Source organism: Gossypium arboreum, chromosome 12, assembly GCF_025698485.1.
Source record: "Gossypium arboreum isolate Shixiya-1 chromosome 12, ASM2569848v2, whole genome shotgun sequence".
In the NCBI taxonomy this organism is placed as follows: domain Eukaryota; kingdom Viridiplantae; phylum Streptophyta; class Magnoliopsida; order Malvales; family Malvaceae; genus Gossypium; species Gossypium arboreum.
In genome coordinates, this window is record NC_069081.1 from 24,565,849 (window position 1) to 24,586,906 (window position 21,058).

A 21,058-nucleotide genomic window follows, 5' to 3' on the forward strand; every position below is an offset into this window, starting at 1 on the left:
TTTTAAATGAGAGGTCCTTATTTGCAATTAGACCATTGAAAGGGTTAATGGACATTAATGACCATTTATTATGTGTTATTTATATTATTTAATAAAGGTTAAATTTGTAAATATGTAAATAAACTTATTATAATAAAACAAAACATGTTAATTGATGATTTATTCACCCATGTTTCCTGAAATTATCAAAGAATAAGAAGAAATAAAAGCTTTTAGGGTTCGGATAAGAAATTTGATGATTAAGGTACGTGTTTTGATCCATTTTTGATGATTTCTACGTTTTTGTGATTGTTGCTTAGTAATCTATCAAACCCATGTCTCAATTTCTAAAATTGTTGATGATTTTGAGTTGAGCCATTAATGAAACTATGAGTTTTATGAAGTTTGATAATAGTTTATGAAAGCTTGATGTGGGGTTAACATGTTTTGTCTTTGAATTTTTTATGAATTTGAGTAATTTGGGCTAAATTGAGAAAATGAGAAATTAAGGGACTAAAATGTGAAATAAATGAAATGTGTGGGCTTGTATGAGCTAAGAGAATATTCGACCTAACATATGTAAAAGGGAATTTTGTGTATTTTTTAATTTTATGAATTAGGGACTAAAGTGTTAAAATGTAAAAATGTGAGGGCTAATTTGTAAAATACCTTAATTATGTGTATATGGATTGAATTGAATGATTTGTTGAATAAAAGAGTTAAATTTTAATTTACATAGATCAAAAACAAAAGAAAACAGAATTAGATCGGGGGAAATCGAAAGTCGTCGAGTAGTCGACTCTGTTCGTTCGAATCCGTACGAGGTAAGTCAATATACAAATAATCGTGTTTGAGTTGATTTATTTATATTCATATGACATTGAATTGTGATGAATGGCTGTATGAGAGCCCATTATGTGATGTCTGAAAAAGTTTCGATAATGTAACGGCGTCCGAAAAGCCCCGTACGAACCATAGGAATAGTTAGGATACATATGTCATGAGATAGGATCCGATATGTGTTTTCGTGTAAGACCACGTCTGGGATGTTGGCATCGACTTATGTTTTATGTGTAAGACCATGTCTAGGACATTGGCATCATATTTGATTTCGTGTAAGACCCTGTCTGGGACAGTGGCATTGGTATTTGATTACATTTAAGACCACGTCTGGGATGTTGGCATTGTACAAGCTTTTTGAGCTATCTGAGTATCCTTATTGATTCCAAACGGTTCAACGGAAATTCCAAGAAATGAGTAATTATGTGGTTGTGTATCGACTCAGGTACGTTTGAAATGTATATCATGATTAAGAATAAAAGGTAAGTATTTGAACATATGTGGACATATGAAATATGTATGAGCTATATGAGATTTATAGATATGTGGTTATGCTTTTCCATGATCTATATGATTGAATTGAATTTAAATTATGTTATGTGATAAGTTTATTTGTATATGGCTTACTAAGCTTTTGAAAGCTTACTTTGTGTGTTTTCAATCATTTTATAGATACTGTAGTTATCGGGAGCTCGGGGATCATCGAGGATCATCACCACACTATCGAACTCTATTTTGGTACCTTTTGAAAATGTATATATTGAAGTATGGCATGTATCGGCTAGAAGTTTGTGAATATGTTTGGTAATGTGTATATCTAGCCAGGTGATATGGCTTGGTTTTGGTTATAATTATGAATGTCTTTTGAGCATAAACTATGTGATGCAATAATGTTCATATGATGTGTTCATGAATGACCTAGTGATAAATGATCAATTTGGTAAGTTGGTAATGTGATTTAGATGTGGAAATGTTATGATTTTGGCATAAGATTGGATGTGAAATATTGATATAAGGAAATGTTAGTATGAATGAGTTTGCTATGTGATTTTTGGTATGTTTTGAATTGGTTAAAAATAATGAAATTTTTTGAAAATGATATGTCATCAATTGTGTATATTTTGGTACAAAATGAATTGGTTTTGATGCTTGTAGGGAGGACCGGGTGGCATTATGGCCTTGTAAATGGCCTATTTTTGCCCACACAAGTAGGGACACGGACGTGTATCTCAACCGTGTTGCTCGAGGGCCATTTTGAAATGAGCCTGGGCAGACCACACAAATGCACACACGGGCATGTGCTAGGCCGTGTGACCAAGTCAGTTTCGAATACGGACTAGACACACAGGCATGTGACTTGCCATGTGACCCAAGTCAGTAGCCTCCCTAATTTTCACATGGCCTGGCACACGGGCGTGTCTTGTGGCCGTGTGGACAAGTCAGTATGTATGCCTTGTTTTGCCATGGCCTAGACACACGAGTGTGTCTAATGCCGTGTGAGGCACACGACCTGCTCATACGGGTGTGTGACCTTTATAACTTTGAAAAATGTTTAAGTTTTGAAAATTTTTGTATGAGTTCGGTTTAGTCCCAACCCCTTTCTAAAGCATGTTTAAGATCTCGTTGACCTATGTAAGGGGCTCTGTAATGATGTATGACTATGATGCTATGATTATTGTGAAATGATTGCTAAATGTTTTGATATGTCCGGTAATGCCTCTTAACCCTAGTCCGACGACAGATACGGGTTAGGGGTGTTACATTAGCTAAATTCACTAAACAAAATGTGTAAATCAAACTACAACATTATGATTGAATTCACAATTTTTTTACATGTACATATACATACATAAATATAAACATGTTACACAAGGCACTTGCACAAGGAAAAGGGAAAAAAAAATCCATTAATACACAGGTTGTGTCAACAAGCAAAGGAGCATTCCCATATTAGCATCATCATCTTGCTGTAAGTGACCAATAAAAGATGGCATACTTAAAATCCCAACTTCAATGGCCGTAGTATCTATTATGCTTTTTTGGTAATGGCTGTGCTTGTTCTTCATTCTAAAAACACATAGTAAAAGATTCCATGTCAATTAGAGAACAAATATTTTTTTTGTTGAAAAAGGGTCAAATAACCTTCCATTCTATTTAAAATGGGTCAAATTTGAACCATCTTCTTTGGCATCAGCTGAATTACATTACATCTACATTAATAAAGCCTGCAACAAAATTACATTACTCCTCACAAAACCCTATGTTTCAGAATACAAATTCTCCAACCTATGAACGTGTAAACCAAGATTACAAGTGACCAAAGTCGATATAACTTTTCACAACCTAATCAACTATCTTGTATACATCACTTCTGTGAAAGATTATACTTCAACTGAATAGACAAAGGTTCAATTACTTTGCATCATACAAACCAATCTTACAAGCTGATTAATGCATGATAAAACACACATGAAAATGTTATACAATCACAATTGGTCAGAAAATATCATAGGTTTATTTGCTCACATATTGTAATCGTCTCCATAGAAGCAGCACTGTGAAAAGGAACTTCATCATGCCCATTTCTAGAGCTAAAGGAAGACGTACTTGCTTTCATACTTTGGGTCATGAATGGCAACGTGTCAATGGGCATTTGACAAGAATCTGCAAGACTAGAACCAAGGATGCTCTACTCGTTCCTTTCTGCTCCTCAATTATAGAAGGACTACATGAAATGTTGATTTCTAGGTAGGAATTACACCACTCAAGCCTAATCATAATATTTACCCAAATCAACTACAGTAAAACAAGAACAGCGAGAAAAATAATTAAAAGATTAAAAAACAAAAATAAGAACAGAGATCAACTCAAAAGAAGTGCATATCAATGGGGGTGATAATAGGGGTAATCTGTAAATTCCTACTGCACTAGTTTTACTGCTTAAATAGGATGAATAATTCTTGGATCGATCACACAAATTTGCTAAAGGATTGAAGAAAAAAGAAAGATAGATAACAAAAATCAGAATAATCGAAGAGATAAAAATGGGTAGACTAGAGAGAATATAAAGGAGGGTACCTGGCAATGGCACTGCATTGCAACCCAAGGGGGAGGGGAAAAGGAAGAGAAAAGGGGAAATGGTTTAGCAGAGTGTTGGGATGTGAAGGGAAAATCGATTGGAAAATGTCTTACAAAAAAAAAAGTGTAAGACATTTTCTCAGAAAAAGGCATCATTTTCCCGTGTTTTGGAAAAGCTTTTACGGTGGGAATTTATTTTCCACCAAACAAACGGTAGAAAAGGTTGAAAAATTTTCCCAGAAAAACTTTTACAAGTAAACAAACGGAGCCTAATTTTTGAAATGGTTGAAAGTATGGAGGGAAGGGACAGTGGGTGGTCTTATATAGCTAACCAAATTTTAAATTTTGGGTTATTTACCCCTAAGCCCTCTCCTATTTCCTCCCTTGTTCTAATAGCTCCTATTTCCAATTAACTCTCTTATTTTACACATTAGACCTCCAATTTAAAAACTGTTCCAATTTAATCCTCACTAACTTATGTTTATTAACTCAATTATTATTAATATTATTAATTATTTAATTACCTTTTTTACTTTATTAATTTCTAATTTTTACGACATTAATCCTAATTTCTCACTTGAGCCCACGATTAAATTACTCGATTCTACAAACCTAGTTTTTTGGATGTGACATTTTCAATACATTAATAATCATCGTTCAAATAAAAACAATAGAGGATTATCTAATATAAAACCTTTTGTTCTTTAATTTTAATTTTACTTTATACTATTTTTAATTGCTATTTTAATTAAAGTTTTGCAGTTTAAATTAATAATTTCTTATTGTTTATTATATTCTTTTATAATTACTTATCTACAACTCTAAAGTAATTAATGGCATAAAAATTAAACAAGTTAGACAAGTAAAAATCAATATTAATTGAAGATGATGATGAGGATGATAGATTGAAGAAGAAAAAAGATCAAAAAGAAGTTTTAAATATTTTTGTAACATTATTAGTAGTTATTTTAATTAGATTTATTTTGATTGTTGTAGAAAGTTGAAAATTTTAATTTGTATGTATATATATATATTGCAAAGTGAAAGCTTTTTAATTTTCTTTAATTCATTACATATTATTTTTATATAATACAACTAAATGTTCTATTCTCATTGGTTGTATAAAATGAAAATATTTTCTGATAATCTTAGCCTAATTAGATAAGTCAATGTTAAAAAGATGTATAAATGTTAATTAGATTGCATTCGAGACAAATTTAATTTAATTTTTATTAATAATCTTTATTTAATTTAAAATGAAAAATATATTTAAAACATAAAATATTAAAAATATTTTAATATCAAAACTAAAAAGTTAAATTTAATATTTTGACATTAATTTTAATACATACAAAATAAATCACACTTAAAAATCAATCTTTAAAATGCTTTTATTGATTGATAAAGTTTAATAAATATTGAAGGGATTACGAGTTTTACATTCTTTCGTAATTTATTATATGATTAATATTTTAATGATTCAACCATTAAATTTATCAATATAATTGTACTTGTCATGCATTGAAATTTTCTAACATATCGATATCTATATTATATTGATTTATAATAGTGTATATATTAATATTCACTTTGGGTGGTTGAAAGTATTTTTACGTAAAATAAATTGTTAAAATTTTTATTTATGTTAAACTTGACATGGATGATCTATATGATTAGAGCATGAAATCAACTGAATCTTATAAAAGTTACAAAAGATGTAAAACCCTTTAAATTTTACACGATGTAAATGAATTCCTCCCCAATATTAAATTACATTTTGTAGTTGTTTCGATTACACTTTTTCTATTGTAATTTAAACTATTCAGTTTTATTAATAAATAATAACTAATCGTTTTAAACTATTTTTCATTTTATTTAAATTGAAACTAATTGCAAAAGATAATGCACTAATTAACTACTATGATTTGATACATTTTATCTGAGCTAATATAATGTTTTATTATTATATTAAAACTAATATAATATAAAATTAAAATTAATAAATTATGATAATATTGAATAACACTTTATACTTGTCTTCACATTTTTGTCATAATTCAAATTATTTAAGTAATATCTTATTATTTTAAAAACATTATTTGAATTAAAATTAATTCTATTATTAGTAATTAAAACACTTATGATTATTCAAGTAATACCATATAAATAGTCATGTTCATTGTTAATAAATATGATTATCTAAATAAGCATTTATTTATAATTATGTCTCTATGAATAGATATAAGAACTCCTATAAATAGAAGACAATTTTTATTTGAAAACTTAGAATATTCTATAAAAAGATTACTTAAGGTTTTTTTTATATATATAGAATTTGACATTCTTATTATACCACACTCAGTGCTCAATAGACTATTTTCATAAGTGGAAAGCACATAATGAAATTCATTATATCCTAGAAATCCAATTTTTCTAATTCTTTTATATACCAAAATATACAATGAAGACAAATAGAACATTGTATACCTTAAAACTTTATTTAGTTTTATCCGTGCACCATCAAGAAAGGCATATAAGGATAATTTATTCTATAATTGAAAAATATATTATTATTTTATTAAGAAAGAGTTTTGTCTTTTTTTTAATTTCCATAATTATTTTATCGTTCACATTTAAAAATTGTAGTTTTTCCATAATTTTATACACCAATAAAATAGTGTCATGCCATCAATTTTAAAAATATACAAAAATTATTGTACACCTATTCATATATAATATTTTTAACTTAATTTAACTTTAATTAAATTATTTAAAATTATTTTTTATTAAATAAAAAACATGATTTTTTCTCTTGTAATACTTTAACATTTTTTAAAATTCTTTTATTCTCGTGTAGGCAGCCAATTTTTCATTTTCTTTTTCATTTTTTAATTTTCTATTTCAACTTTTAATTAAATACCAAAATTTGATAACATCACCGATGATGGTTATAAGTTTTCAATTTTAATTTTTTTCAAAGGTTTTCTTAATTTTTAATTGTTGGTTTTATTTTTTACATTAAATTTTCTGCTTAAGATTTTCACCCATTTTTTTTACCTGTTGATTTGAGTATTTTCAATTTTCAATTGTTTTATTATGTTGTCTTTTTGTTGAGATAAACTCGTGTAAGCAATCAATAAGGAAAATAACGAAGAATTGAAAAGATTAAATACACAAATTTTACATGAAAAATCCCTTCAAAGAGGATAAAAAATTACGAATAAAAATAATTTCACTAAATCGGTGAAAACGAAGAGTAAAAATATAGAGATAAAAACTAAACCCCAAAACCTAAAAATAATAAACCTCAAAACTTAAACACAAAATTCACTGAAAGCTTATAAAAAATAATACTTAAATGTGTCATGGGTTAATCTTTTTAGGGTAGAAAATGGTCTATTTATAGGTTAAATTCGTAGGTCAAATAATTTTAAAATAACTTATACTAATCAAAGTTCAACTAGAATAAATAATCAAAATTTGATTGGAAGAAAAAAACCGAGAAAATTGCATGACACGTCGCCTCATTGTGACGTCCCCTATCTTGTCTTCGTACGTCGTTTATGCTTCTCCCCTGTTTTGTCGTCATGACGTCGCATGGCTACTTGTCGCGACGTCGCTCTCTGTTTGTGTCTTAATTTGATTGAGATGTGGGGCATACTCCACACTTTTGTTGCATATTAGTTTTAATGTGTTTGTCCATTTTATAAAAATAATTAATTAATTTTAAGTATCTCAATTTAAGGTATTTAAAAAAGTAATTTAATTAAAGTTAAAAAGATATCATATATGGATAAGTGTATAATAATAGTTGTATATCTTTAAAAGTTGATAATGTAGTATTATTTTATTAGTGACAAAAATTATATATTTTAAGATCATCTTAATAAAAATTATTCCAAAAAGCAACAACTCACTTATTTTTTGAATTTTTTTATACAACCAAAATATAAACCTATGTTATTTTGGATGAATATCCGACAACTCGCTTTAATTTTTGAAAATACTTCTTGCTAAGCCTAATGATTATGTTTTGTGTTGGCCATTAGCTTAATAGGCTGAAGATAATTATTAAGCAATCGCAAAAATAATAAATAAAAAGAATCACACACCTCCCCATTCTTAAAATCACCCTTAATCATATTTTAAACTTTTTTCATTCAATTGAATCTTTAACTAGTAAAATTAATCAAATAGTTCTTTTGACTAACATACAACATTGACATCATATTCTACGTCAACAACAGTTGTACACTGTCACCTCAATCAAAAAATTAAAATTTCTTTTAAAAATTAAAAAATTAAAAGGAATTTTTTTTTGGAATCAACTTGAATATATGATTGTTTCAAAGCTTTTTTAAATAAAAATAATTTTTTAAATAAAAATAAATTTTAATTTTTTATAAATTTGTAAAAAATTATTAAAATCTATAAAAATATTAAATAAAATTTAAAAACTTTAAAAAATTAAAATTAATAAAAATCATTTAAAAGTGAAGTCTAAAATAAATTTGGATAATCATCTGTCTAGATTCATTCAAGATAATTTTCTAAATTATATTGTAACGACCCAAATTTTATTTGTTACGGAAAATTGTATTTTCGGTCTTTATTTCTGAAAAGTGGATTAAGTAAATATTTATTTAAAAATATTTACGAAGTAAAATGAGTGGTTAATTAGAGTTTAATTAAGTGAATTTAATTTAATTAAGAATAATTGGATAAAAATTAAATTGAATGAAGTGTGAAAGTTCAATTATAGAATAAAGAAAATTAAAAGACTAAATAAGTAAATAAACCAAAAGAGTGCCAAGTGTATGGCAAAAATAAAATACAAGTATAATAAATATAATACACACATTTGTAATACATATATTTATTTGCTATGTATTTATTATTATTAAATTAATATTAGATGATAAATAAATAAAAAGTTGACAAATGTATGGTATGTATAGTGACATGTGTGATACTAATATACATACATTTGTAAAATACATGTATATTTACTTATTATATAAGTATATTATTAAATTATATATTATTATTAAGTAAAAGATATTTATTTAATAAATAGATTAAAGAAAGACAAATGTAATAATATATGTGTATACAAATGTAAAATAGATATTGAATATTAAATAGATATTTTATTATAGCTATTATTAAGTTATTATAATATATATATATATATATATATATATATAAATAAAGGAAAAGGAAAAAAAAAGAAAAAGAATAGAAAAAGAAAGAAAGGATGAAACGAAACAGAGAGCAGGGGAAAGAAAGAATGAAGGAAAAAGAAAGAAGGAAAAAGGGAAAAATTGGGATTTCAAGGCTTGAAAGTTAAATAGGTAAGTCAATTTAGCCTTTTTTACTTAATTTTGATGTTTTGGAAGTTTTGGGACAAGGTTTTGATGAAATTAAGTGAATATTTTGAAAGTTATTAGATTTTTAAATATTGTTCATGTTGAATAAAAAGATGAATTAGGGGTTAGATTGATAGGAATTCAAGTTAGAAATGAAATAAGGATTGAATTGTAAAGTAATTCATAAGTTTTATGTTGTAGGGACTAAATTGATGAAATTTTAAAATTAGGAAAATATGCTGGAAATTTAATAGTTAAGTATGAGTTTAGTTAAAAATTGAGTAGAAATAAAGTATGAATTAAGATAAAAAAATAAGTGAATTTAGTTAGGATTAAATTGAAATTAAAAGTAGAAAATCAACATTTTGCACTAAGACTATTTTGGACAGTAGCAGTAGTCTAAGTTTGAAAAATCACCAACAATTGTAGAAATTGAATTAGAGAATTAATAAAATACAAAATTAAAGCTTATTGAGTCTAGTTTCTTATAGAAGAAACGGTGTAAGCAATTGAATTTTAAATTATTAGATATAATGAATTTTGTGAGACAAGGTCAGAATGAATTCGGATTCCTCTGTTCTGACTTTGGAAAATCACCAAAAATTGGAGAAAAATAATTAGAGCCTTAAATTTATATGTTTATAATCCCTAATGAATCTATTTTCAGGAGAAATCAACGGGAATATTATCCGAGTTCTTTACTGTGAGATAATTAATTTTTAGTGAAGAAGGGTCAAAACTGTCAGACAGCAGAATAGGGGTGAATTTAAAGAATAAACTGTACTTAATGGCTAAACCAAAAATTCTGAAATTTTTTTATGGTAAGAAGATTTGTGAGTCTAGTTTCAGGAAAAATTAGCGGATCTTAATTTAGAATTCTGTAACTCAAGATATAAATTAGTAATGTATTAATGATTACGAATTGTATTAATTTCGTAGTCAATGTGGTACCGGAAATCTCGGCTAAGAAAGGACAAGACAAAGTCAACGGGAGTTAACTCAAAAATTACAGTTTGTATTTCTATAATCCGAACTTAATACTTAAATTGTTGGATTTATTATTTAATATATATATATATATATATATATATATATAGTAGGTGTTTTGAGATGATTATTTGAATTGGATTGAATATTGATTATATTGAATTGATTTATGAATATATATATATATATATATATATGAATGTTTGAATTGAAATGAATATTTATGTGGAAATTGAATAATAAATATTTATTATATTGGAAAATATATGTAGTTGGAAGTGTGATGAAATTGATAGAAAATTTTGATTATTGTGAAATTAAATATTTATTAGTGAAAAGTGAATGGAATTATATTGAATTGAAATTATATAGTTAATTAATTAAAATATGAATTAATTGAAAACTGAAAAATTAATTAAATACCCTATTAACTAGTCGGACTAGTCGGATATAGTTGGCATGCCATAGGATATGGAAGAGTACGGGTTTTGCTTACTGATCAGGCACTTATGTGCCGACTACTATTATTATTATCATATTTTGTTACCGATTCGACACTTTGTGTGTCGATATTATTATTATTATCATTCTTTATTCTTTATTTGATTTGTTCGATGAGGTACTCTGTACCGTAATTTTCTTTATTCTTGTTTGGATTTGTTCCGATGAGGTACTCTATGTACCGCATCTCTTTATTCTTTATTCTTTGTTTCGGCTTGGCCGATGAGGCACTATGTGCCGTACTGGTGTGTTGGTTGGATCCGTGTATCCGTCTAGGTCCGAGTCATGTTAATAGGGGTAAATAAAGGAACTGGAAAGTTCGACTATTACTGAATAATTTAATTGTTACTGTATATCTAATTTTTACTGAATAATTGACTGTTACTGGATAACCGATCAGTTGATTGATACTGAACAACTGATTATTATTAATTGATTGTTACAGGATAATAGACTATTACTGAATAAATAATTGTTCTGATTGTTAATGAACATTACTGATTGATTAATTGCTATTGAATTTAATAAATGTTTTGAAATTTAAAGTAGACCAAAACAATGGTTAGAAAGTGAATGTTTGAATACTCATTGAGTTTGAATAGTTCAATATATATAAATTAATAAGTTTTATAATTGTTTAAGTGTTCGGATTATAGAAATACCACTGAGTGTATACTCAGCGTACGGTTTGTTTCCATGCGTAGGTTAAGTTAAGGCTAGACTGTTGAATCAGCATCCCAGGCCGATCCCGAATTCAATGAGGTAAAGTATGTTGAGTATTGATAATGGCATGTACCTAGGATCTTTAATGAGAGTCATTTAGGTTGTAAAAGTATTGATGAAATAAGTAAATTATGGTTGTCAACGGTATATAGTATGAATTTTGAAATTTATTAAAAATTCGTAGTGATTCTAAATTAGTTTCAAATTGAATTTACTGTTCATATTGGATCGCGAGGGCCCATTAATGGGACGACATCTTAAAACTAGGGTGAGTGTGAATATTTATTTTAATTAATAACCGGAATTGGGTTGTACTGACTGGTAATGTCTTGTAACTCTGTTCCGGCGACGGTATAGGGTTAGGGGACGTTACATATATAAAGTTTAAAAATATTAAAATTAATTGTATTTAAAATTGATATGTTTATTAATGTTTTAATTATATAGGTACCTTTTAATATGTAAAAATTAAAATAAATTTTAATTTTATTAATTGTTCGTTTAAAAAAATTTTAAAAAACTTTACACATATAATAAAATAATTGATACACATTTAAATAATTAAATATATTCATAAATTAAAAAACTTTACACTTACGATTAATAAAATTAAAATTATATATTTATTTTCTAAAATAATTTTTTATATTTTTATACATCCTAAAAGGTATCAATATAATTAAAACATTTACACATATCAATTTAAAAAAACCATTTTTAATATATTTTTAAACATTATATAATCTAGAAAATTCATCTTCAATGAATTGTCGAAATTCATTTGTATGTAACTTTTAAATGGTTTTTATTAATTTTAATTTTCAATTTTATTTAATTTTTTGTAAATTTTAATAATAGTTTACAAATTTATGAAAAAATTAAAATTATTTTTATTCCAACAAAATATAAAAATATTCACTTTATTTTTAATTTTTAATTTTATTTTTTTATGTGGTAATTGTTGTATCACTTTTATGTTAGTATCTGTCATTGACATTGAACATCACATTAGCATCACTAATGGTCATGTTAACGTTGTAAAGATCAATGTTAGTCAAAATGTCTATTCGGCCAATTTTATTAGTTCTGAGACTCAATTGAGTGTAAAAGTTTTAGAAGGACTTAATTGATTTTTTTAAAATATTCAAGAGTCAAAAAATAGCCTTTAAGCTTAAAAAATTACATAGCATAAGTAGTCTATGCTATATTCCAGCAACATAATTCATTTAAATGGTTGGGACCTCACTTGGTGGTTTTGTTAATATTTCCCTTTCATCCAAATAAGAAATGAAGTTTTAAGTATTTGTTTAGTAAAAGTTGTTTTATTTTATTATTTGTAATCTATATTAAAAGGTTGATTGAATTAGTTATTAGTTCAAATAACCAAATCGAAATTGTTAAAAGTGGGGTGAATTGACTTTTTAAAATTTTGTGGATGCTAGAAAATAAGGATAGAAAAATTGAACACAAGAATTTAGAGTGGTTCGATCTAAATTATCTACTCCACTACTTAGTTTTCCACTATTGAGGATTTTTTGAAATTCACTAATTTAACAACTTTTAAGGACAATGTTTAACTTTACAAACTCACTTAAAGTTTCTACCCAAACCTTAAGACACAAACCTTCTCAAAGAAATACAAATAAGCAAACAAAGAAATAACCCTTACAAGATCAGAATGTTTGCAAATTAAGCTCAATTACAAAGAGAAACACTTGAGCTAAATGAAAACAATGAAAGCTCACAATTGTGTTTAAACAAAATTGTTGGGAATTGTAAGCACAAGGTTTTTTGTGATTGATCTTTAAGCTTGATAATCTCTCTTTAAGCTTGATAATCTCTCTTGTTGTTATAAGACCTTTTGAAGTTGGTTTTTATAATTGGTTTCCAACCATTATGGTTGTTGGAGATATGAATAGAGCCATTGGGGATGAAATAATTAGTGCATTTAATTCCCCTGCAACTACGAATATTGATACTGGCTAAAAAGGTATTGATATTTTTTTACCACTGGAGCTTAAGATATCGATACCAATAGGCTTTTATCGATACCATATGAAAAGTATTAATACTTAGCTGAATTGGATGAGAAACAAAATGTCAATTTGGTATCAATTTTTGAAGGGGTATTAATATTTTGGTAACTATCGATACTTGGACAAAAAGTATCGAGCTATACTCACTTGTTTTTTCTTTTAAATAGTTTAACTGATTGAAAAACTTCTAACTTGATTTGTAACACCTATATCCGGCCCAATCACCGAGCCCGAATATTAGGATGTCAAACCACCATCACGCATCACCCACATCATAAAATGCCACATTAATAGGCAATCGTCCTCTTTATTAGCATTCTTACAAATTCCTAAGTCAAGCATATATTAATCATCATTAAAACATGCCAAACATACTTCAAACAAACTTATAATATCAATTAAACATGCATTAGAGCAACTTAGCAAAATTCCAAAACAAGTTACGCAAGTATCAATATTGAAACAAATGTATCAATATTTCTCTTATATGGTATCGATACCGATTGGAAAATTAATACCAAAACAGCATTTTGTTCTTGTCTAGAAATCAATCCCCAGAATTTATCAATACCTTTATTAAAGTATCGATTATTTTACCCCCAGCATCGATACTCGTGGTAAGATATCGATACCAAATTACTGACTTCCTGCACCTTGAAATATCACAGAGGTATTGTTTTTAAAACCCGAATATTGATACCTCTACTCCAGGCCGGAAAAATATAGTACATCTAAGCATTTAATCTATTCCAACAATTATCTAATCAATATGCATCATTTACCTCTTTAAACTAATGTTAAAAAGCCCAAAATAACAATTCTAAGCATCGAAAATATGTCCGAGCAAGAATCAACATATCAAAGTCCAAATTCTTAAATCTTAAGAACAAATAAACTAAGGAAACATCCAAATCGTCATGGCAATATTTATGCAACAATTCTACCACATTGTTCAACATCCATTAACCATACATACAGTTCATGGCACTTCAACATAGCAAATATTCAAACAATACCATGAAATAATTATAACATCCATCAAAAGTGCTAGAAAACTAAACCTATAAAATATCATGAGGACCACAATAATAACGATCAAAGTCTAACCATATTTCCTTATCCCTACAGTTCAAAGAATAATATTAATTTTACCTATACAAATACTAAAGCCTAACTTAGATCACTTCCTTGGTATCCCCACACCACTTACACTACAGTTGCTAAATGTTTGCAATGGTTAGAGAAAGTGGGTGAGCTTAAACAAGCTCAGTGAATGTTAGAGTAACCACAAAGTATACACAATATCAAAGGTTAAACAAGAACAACATACAACACATTCACAACCATATTCTAACCAAGTTAAAATAACATTTTCACGTTTCATTAAATCATAAAACTAGCATATACTCTCACATGCAATTACACTCAACTTGCTTATATATATTATTCATTTAACAATAATTCATCAGAACTAAACAATGTATACATTATTTAATAACTCACAACTCTAGCTCATATATTCACATGCATTATTAAATGAAAATGACCCAAACCACAATTACATATACAATTACCATGAGAACATACTAACATTTTCACGAAACTTAAATCAACTCATATAGCATATTATTCAAACGTTTATACATCCGTCTCATATCATATTATCACAATTTATAAGATCACATTTAAATGATATTTTGGCACTTGAGGCTATTAAACATAAAAGTGGTCTCTATAATCACACATCGAATACACGGATCTCTAACACATCAATTGACTCATAGAGTCGAACATATCCCTAAAAGTGAAGCATAAAGCTAACACCCTCCAACACACTAAACATGTCCCGTTAATTGGAGTTTAGCTCACATTCCCTTATCTCTCCAACTTGTCCCGGGGCCTCAATGCCCAAAAACACAACATATAGGTGAGTACTCACAATCCAATGGCATGTTAACTATATCCATGTAACGACCTGATAGTTAGGGGTGACGAAAATTGTAGTTTTGGGACTCCGTTTTTGTAAACTGGACACATAAATATTTTATTAAACATTTGAGGCGAATTAAATTTTGGATAAGTAAATTTCATGAAATTAGGATTTATTAAGGTACAAGGACTAAATCGCATGGTGCGATCGTTGAGAGCACCAAAAATATCCTATTCCCTACAAAATAATGAAAAAGAACAGTAAAGGGGAAGTAGGGTCGAATCCTCAGGGACCGGATTGCACGAATGCTTGTTTCTCGAAATCTTGTGTAGAATCGTACCCGAGAAAACTTGCATTCCTAAAAAAATTAAAAAAATAAAATTTTAAATTTTTGATCTAGGAGTAAAATAAAAAAAATGAAATTATAAGTTGAATTGATTTTTCAGAAATTAAAAGTAAAAATAAAGTTGAGAAAAAGATTTCTTATGATGATTTTCCAGCCTCCGGTTGTCTCGATTCGTCTTGGGTTCAATCATTGGCTTTTAAGTGACCCTTCTCCAGTAGAATAAGCCAGTTATAGTGAAAGAAGATGCCTACGACCACCAGCTCTAAGAATTTAGACTTAAGATTTGGTGGAACCTGACTCTAGCCAATAATCGCTTTTGTGGGACTATCTTCTACTAGATCATCACTTCCCAACGGTGAATACCACGCCATTTTGTCTCTTGGACTCTCCAACCTCTAACGCAGAAAGCCAACGAACCGACTGTGCAACCTTTCCAAAACGTACAAAGTGGTCGTTCTTTACACAAGTTGAAAAGATCACCTATTAAGGGATATGGATGGAAGCGTCAGCCCTGTAATGCAGAGAAGCGATGAATACCCTGTTAAGAAGACTAAGCGCAAATTCTAAGCCTCATGAACCCTTTTTGGAAAATTTTGACAACCTTTGGCTAGATTAGATTTAGTGGCTCATGATTTTTGGCGAAAATCAAATAAAAATAATGGAAAGGGAATTTTTATTGAAAGAAAATATGGAAAGAACCAAAAAGACTAGATTTATGGGGGAGAGAGTGTTTACAACAAAAAGATGCACCAAATTTGTGTCACTTTATCCCCTATTTATAGTATTAAGAAACCTAGCCTATTCCTAATTAAATTCTAAAAGATAAATACAAATAAATAAAGATAATTAAAGATAAATAAAATTAAAACCTAAAATTAAATCTAAATGATTATCCTTAATAATTATCCTAATATAATTAAACATTAAATAGAGTCTTGTGCTATAAAATCTCTTTTTTTACATTTTTGCCCCAAAAGTTTTTCACAATTTGTATTTTCGGCACCACTTCTCTCCAACTTCGCATGTTGGCCCATTTTATCTCCAAATTCACGCTTTTCGTTCTTAAATTTACTTTTGCCTTCAATTTAGTCGCTAAAAGATAAAAGACCATAAAATAACCCAAATTAGTAAGATCATACTCAAAACAAACATGTAATTAGAACATAAAATATGTCGTTCTAGAGTATTATCAAATTCCCCCTACTTAGCCTATGCCTGCCTTCAAGTATGGTTCCTGTCCACTGTGGAAATTAGATCCTGCCATGAAAGAAATACTACTCCAAAGTTTTATAAAAAGTAGTCAAAATGCATACGAAAAATAAAGAAAACCCTTAGCTTGATTTAAGTAAAATCGAAAAATATTTCAATTAACACACACAAAAATTAAGATCGACTTGGATTATTTCATGAAAATTAGATAATTTACCAAACCTATCAAGACACCCTATTTGTTTCTACCTTTAGTCCCCACATTTTATTAATACATCTTTTTTTTTCTTTTTTAAATTTTTTAAATTAATTAATTTATTTATTTATTTTTGCTTAGGAATAAATTGAACCTTTTGACGCGAAGAGAGATGACAGCCAAGCACCTCACCCCGGTTACTCAGCCCAAAACATTCTTAAAAATTAATTCTGATTAGCGGAGTTTTACCTAACACGTCACACAACCTTTTGACATGAAATAGGATGACAACCCAAGCACCCTACCTCGGTTACTCAGCTAGTCACGTCTTAAATTGCACTCATAACCACGAAACATTATTATTATTAAACGAAATTTTAATTTTGGAGGACTTAAGAGCAACAATCAAGTGTCAAAAATAAGTTTCAGCAAACACCTTAATAATCATGAACATATTTTAAGCATGCAATTGTATTAAGTGTCCTCTCTATATTTAGACTTAATCAAATATACTAAAAGCAAAATAGAGTTAACTCTATTAATTATAATTATTTTAACATAATATCAATAAAACAGTAGAGATGAAATCAATTATAGCAAAATCATAGTTTTCTCAGAAGATAAAAATCATGCTTGTAAGTCAAACAGTAGGTAATTCTTGGTAAAAATCTTGGGAATGAAAAGAGGCAGAATATTCTTAAAAAAATAAATTGGGCAGAAACGAGCACAAGGCAGCAACAACAGTACCACAATAGTAAAATTAACAGATAAAATGACAGAAATAATGAGGAATGCCTTCCCCCTACTTAAAACACATTGTCCTCAATGTAAAAAATAATATTAATAAATATGCTGAAAAGAAAGAGTTTAGAACACTCCCCATGTCGTCACTATCGTGTATGCATAGATGCAAGGAAGAGAAGGCTTGGCGTTGCGTGGAGGAGGGGAAGGCATTCATCGGCTAAGTTGACGTGTTGGGGCACCGAAAATTGACGCCGACAGCTGTTCACGGTGAAGGATGGTTCGGTGGCGGCTCGACTTTGGGTTCTTACCATGGTGTTGGAGAAATTGACGATGGAGGGGGTAGAAGGAAGGTGTGACGGCTGGTGGGAGTTTGGGTGAAAAATGGGATAAGTTTTTCGGGTTTAGAGGTGTATAGGTGGAGGGTTTGGATGAAGGGTTGATGTTTGGTTACAGGTTGTGGGTAGTCAAGAGCAGTGATGCACTATTCTTGCTTGGAATAGGGATAGAATAAGGGCTATTTCATGCCAATTTTTTTAGTTTTTCTCCTTTTTCTCCCTATTTTCGCCTCGGTGTACCTAGATAAAAGAAGAGAAATTAATTATCACCCAAACAAAATAAAGTAATAAATAATAAAATAAAATAAAATAATGAATAATAAAATAAAATAAAGTAATGAATAAATAAATAATAAAATAAAAATAAAGAAAAATACAAATTGGGTTGCCTCCCAATAAGCACTTGTGTAACGTTGCTAGCTTGATGCCTCAACTAGTATTAGGGCTGTTCCAACTGAATTCTTTCGTTCGTATGGGTTTGGAAATTCTCTTTTTTTATCACATCCATCATATTTGGGTTTAATCGTCCTTGCGCCTCTTTTATTGGTTTCATATTTTCCTTTTTCCTCCAAGGGGTTGATCCCTTTTAAGTCGGCAATGGTCTCATCATTCTCCAAAAATGTGAAATTGAGATGCTCGGGAAGTGATTTTAATTTCGGATCTGGTGCCTGTACAAAATAAGGTAGAAGTTTAGTATCCATAGGAGCCAATAATTTATTAACAGATTCAAAATCATCAAACATCATTTTAGATTTATCTCCATTAGATTACTCAAAAGTTTTTTCTACTGATGAATCAATTATGTCGACATGGTTTACGTCCAAGACTTCACTTGGGTGACTAATAGTGCCATAAACGTTAAACTTCACGATCTCTCCGTCAAACTCCATCGTGAGGGTTCCACTTCGTACGTCAATCTTAGTATTTGCAGTATTAAGGAAAGGTCGCCTCAACAAGATGTCTGAAGACCAGGAGCGTTATCCTCCTCTATTTTTATCATATAGAAATCTTCAGGGAAGATAAGCCCATTGACTTTGACTAATACGTCCTCGAGGACTCCTTTGGGATGCACAATGGACTTGTCTACCAACTGAATGATAACACATGTCTTTATCAAAAAACCCGCTTTAAGTGATTCATAAATAGAAAAATGCATGACATTTATGGAGGCCCCTAAATCACATATAGCCTTCTTAATTCCTAAATGGCCTATTTTGTATGGTATTGCAAACATGGCCCTATCTTTACATTTCGCTGGCATTTTCCGTTGTAATACTGCAGATACATTTTCACCAACACTTACCTTTTCATTACTTGTTAATTTTTGTTTGTTGGTGCAGAGTTCTTTAAGGAACTTAGCATACCGCGGAATTTGTCTTATGGCATCCAACAGTAGTATATTGATCTCGACATTTCTAAATGTTTCGAGGATCTTCTTATCTTCTTTGCCCTTTTGATGTTGATTTAATCGTCCTGGAAATGAAGGTTGAATTTTCGGTAATGAGGGTTTCGCTTGGACTTGTTCATCACATTCAGGATTTTCCTGGGCGATTTCTTGGCCAAGATTCCTACCAGGAATTGGTTCTAGTACATTTCCACTTCGCAATGTCACTGCATTTGCGTGTTGTCTTGGATTAGGTTCTGTTTGTGACGACAGCTTCCCCTGAGAGTTCAATTTCTCAATTGATATGGTCAATTCTCTTATAGATGCCTCGATTTTCTGTTGAAAATCAAGCATATTAGCTGCTAATTTATTGACCAAAGTTTTTAAAGAATCACCTAAATCTTGTGGCTGTTGTGGAACCCGATTTTGGTATGGCTGGTTATATCGTGAATTGGCCCCATAACTCAAGTTAGGGTGGTCCCTCTATCCTAGGTTGTAGGTATTAGTGTAAGGGTCGTATCGCCTTTGTGGTGGCCCAACAAAATTTCCCATAGCATTTAAATGAGCTATAGTACCATCACACAAACTAGGGCACGTATCTATCGTATGTTCAGGTGTAGCACATATTCCACACAGCCGGACTACATTTGCTTTTTCTACAATAAGAGAACTCAGTATATTAGCAATTCTATCAACCTTATCTTCTAAGCTCGAATTACTTAGTTGGTGAACTGTAATATCCCGAATTAGGGCCTAATCGGAATAGTAGTTTTGTGACCATAAATCCGAGATAGAAATAATTATTTTATAATTATTTTGAGGTTTATGATATGATTGCATGATTGTGTGAAAATTTCGTGATGAAATTCTATGCCTAAAGTGCTTAAATTGAAAGTAGGGACTAAATCGAATAAGTTGCAAAACTTGCATTCTAGAAGTTTTTAGTATGAAATTGTTTTGGAATATTAATGAGGAGGTCTTAAATAGCAATTTGACCAATTTTAAGTTCATGGACAAAATTAGGACATGGAAGGAATTTTTGGAAAGTTTAGTAGTAAGGGTATTTTGGTCATTTAGTTATTAAAATGAATTAAAAACAAAATTAAAAGCCAATTTTTGTCCATCTTCTTCATTAGGCCGAAATTTCAAGGGTTCTCCATATCTAGGGTTTGTTTCAAGCTTCCAAACTCCATAGTAAGTGATTCCAAGCCCCGTTTTTAATGATTTTTACGTTTTTGAGATCCCGGTAACTCGATAAAGCTTATGTTAGCAATAATTTAACCTAGGGTTTATATTTGGAAAAATACCCATAGGTGAAATTTGTGTATTTTGATGGTTTATGATTGAATATGAAATTTTAAATTATGTTAGACAACTTGTACTACTCGATTTTAAGCAAAA

The 21,058-nt window shown here is 29.2% G+C and overlaps 1 long non-coding RNA gene across 1 annotated transcript; it reads left to right on the top strand.

Moving 5' to 3' along the window:
• Nucleotides 1-8,974: 8,974 nt before the first annotated feature.
• On the top strand, nt 8,975-11,687 carry LOC128285238 (uncharacterized). Its single transcript, XR_008275695.1, has 2 exons — nt 8,975-9,251; nt 11,459-11,687. It is a non-coding gene; the product is annotated as an uncharacterized LOC128285238 (long non-coding RNA).
• The last annotated feature ends 9,371 nt before the right edge of the window (nt 11,688-21,058 follow it).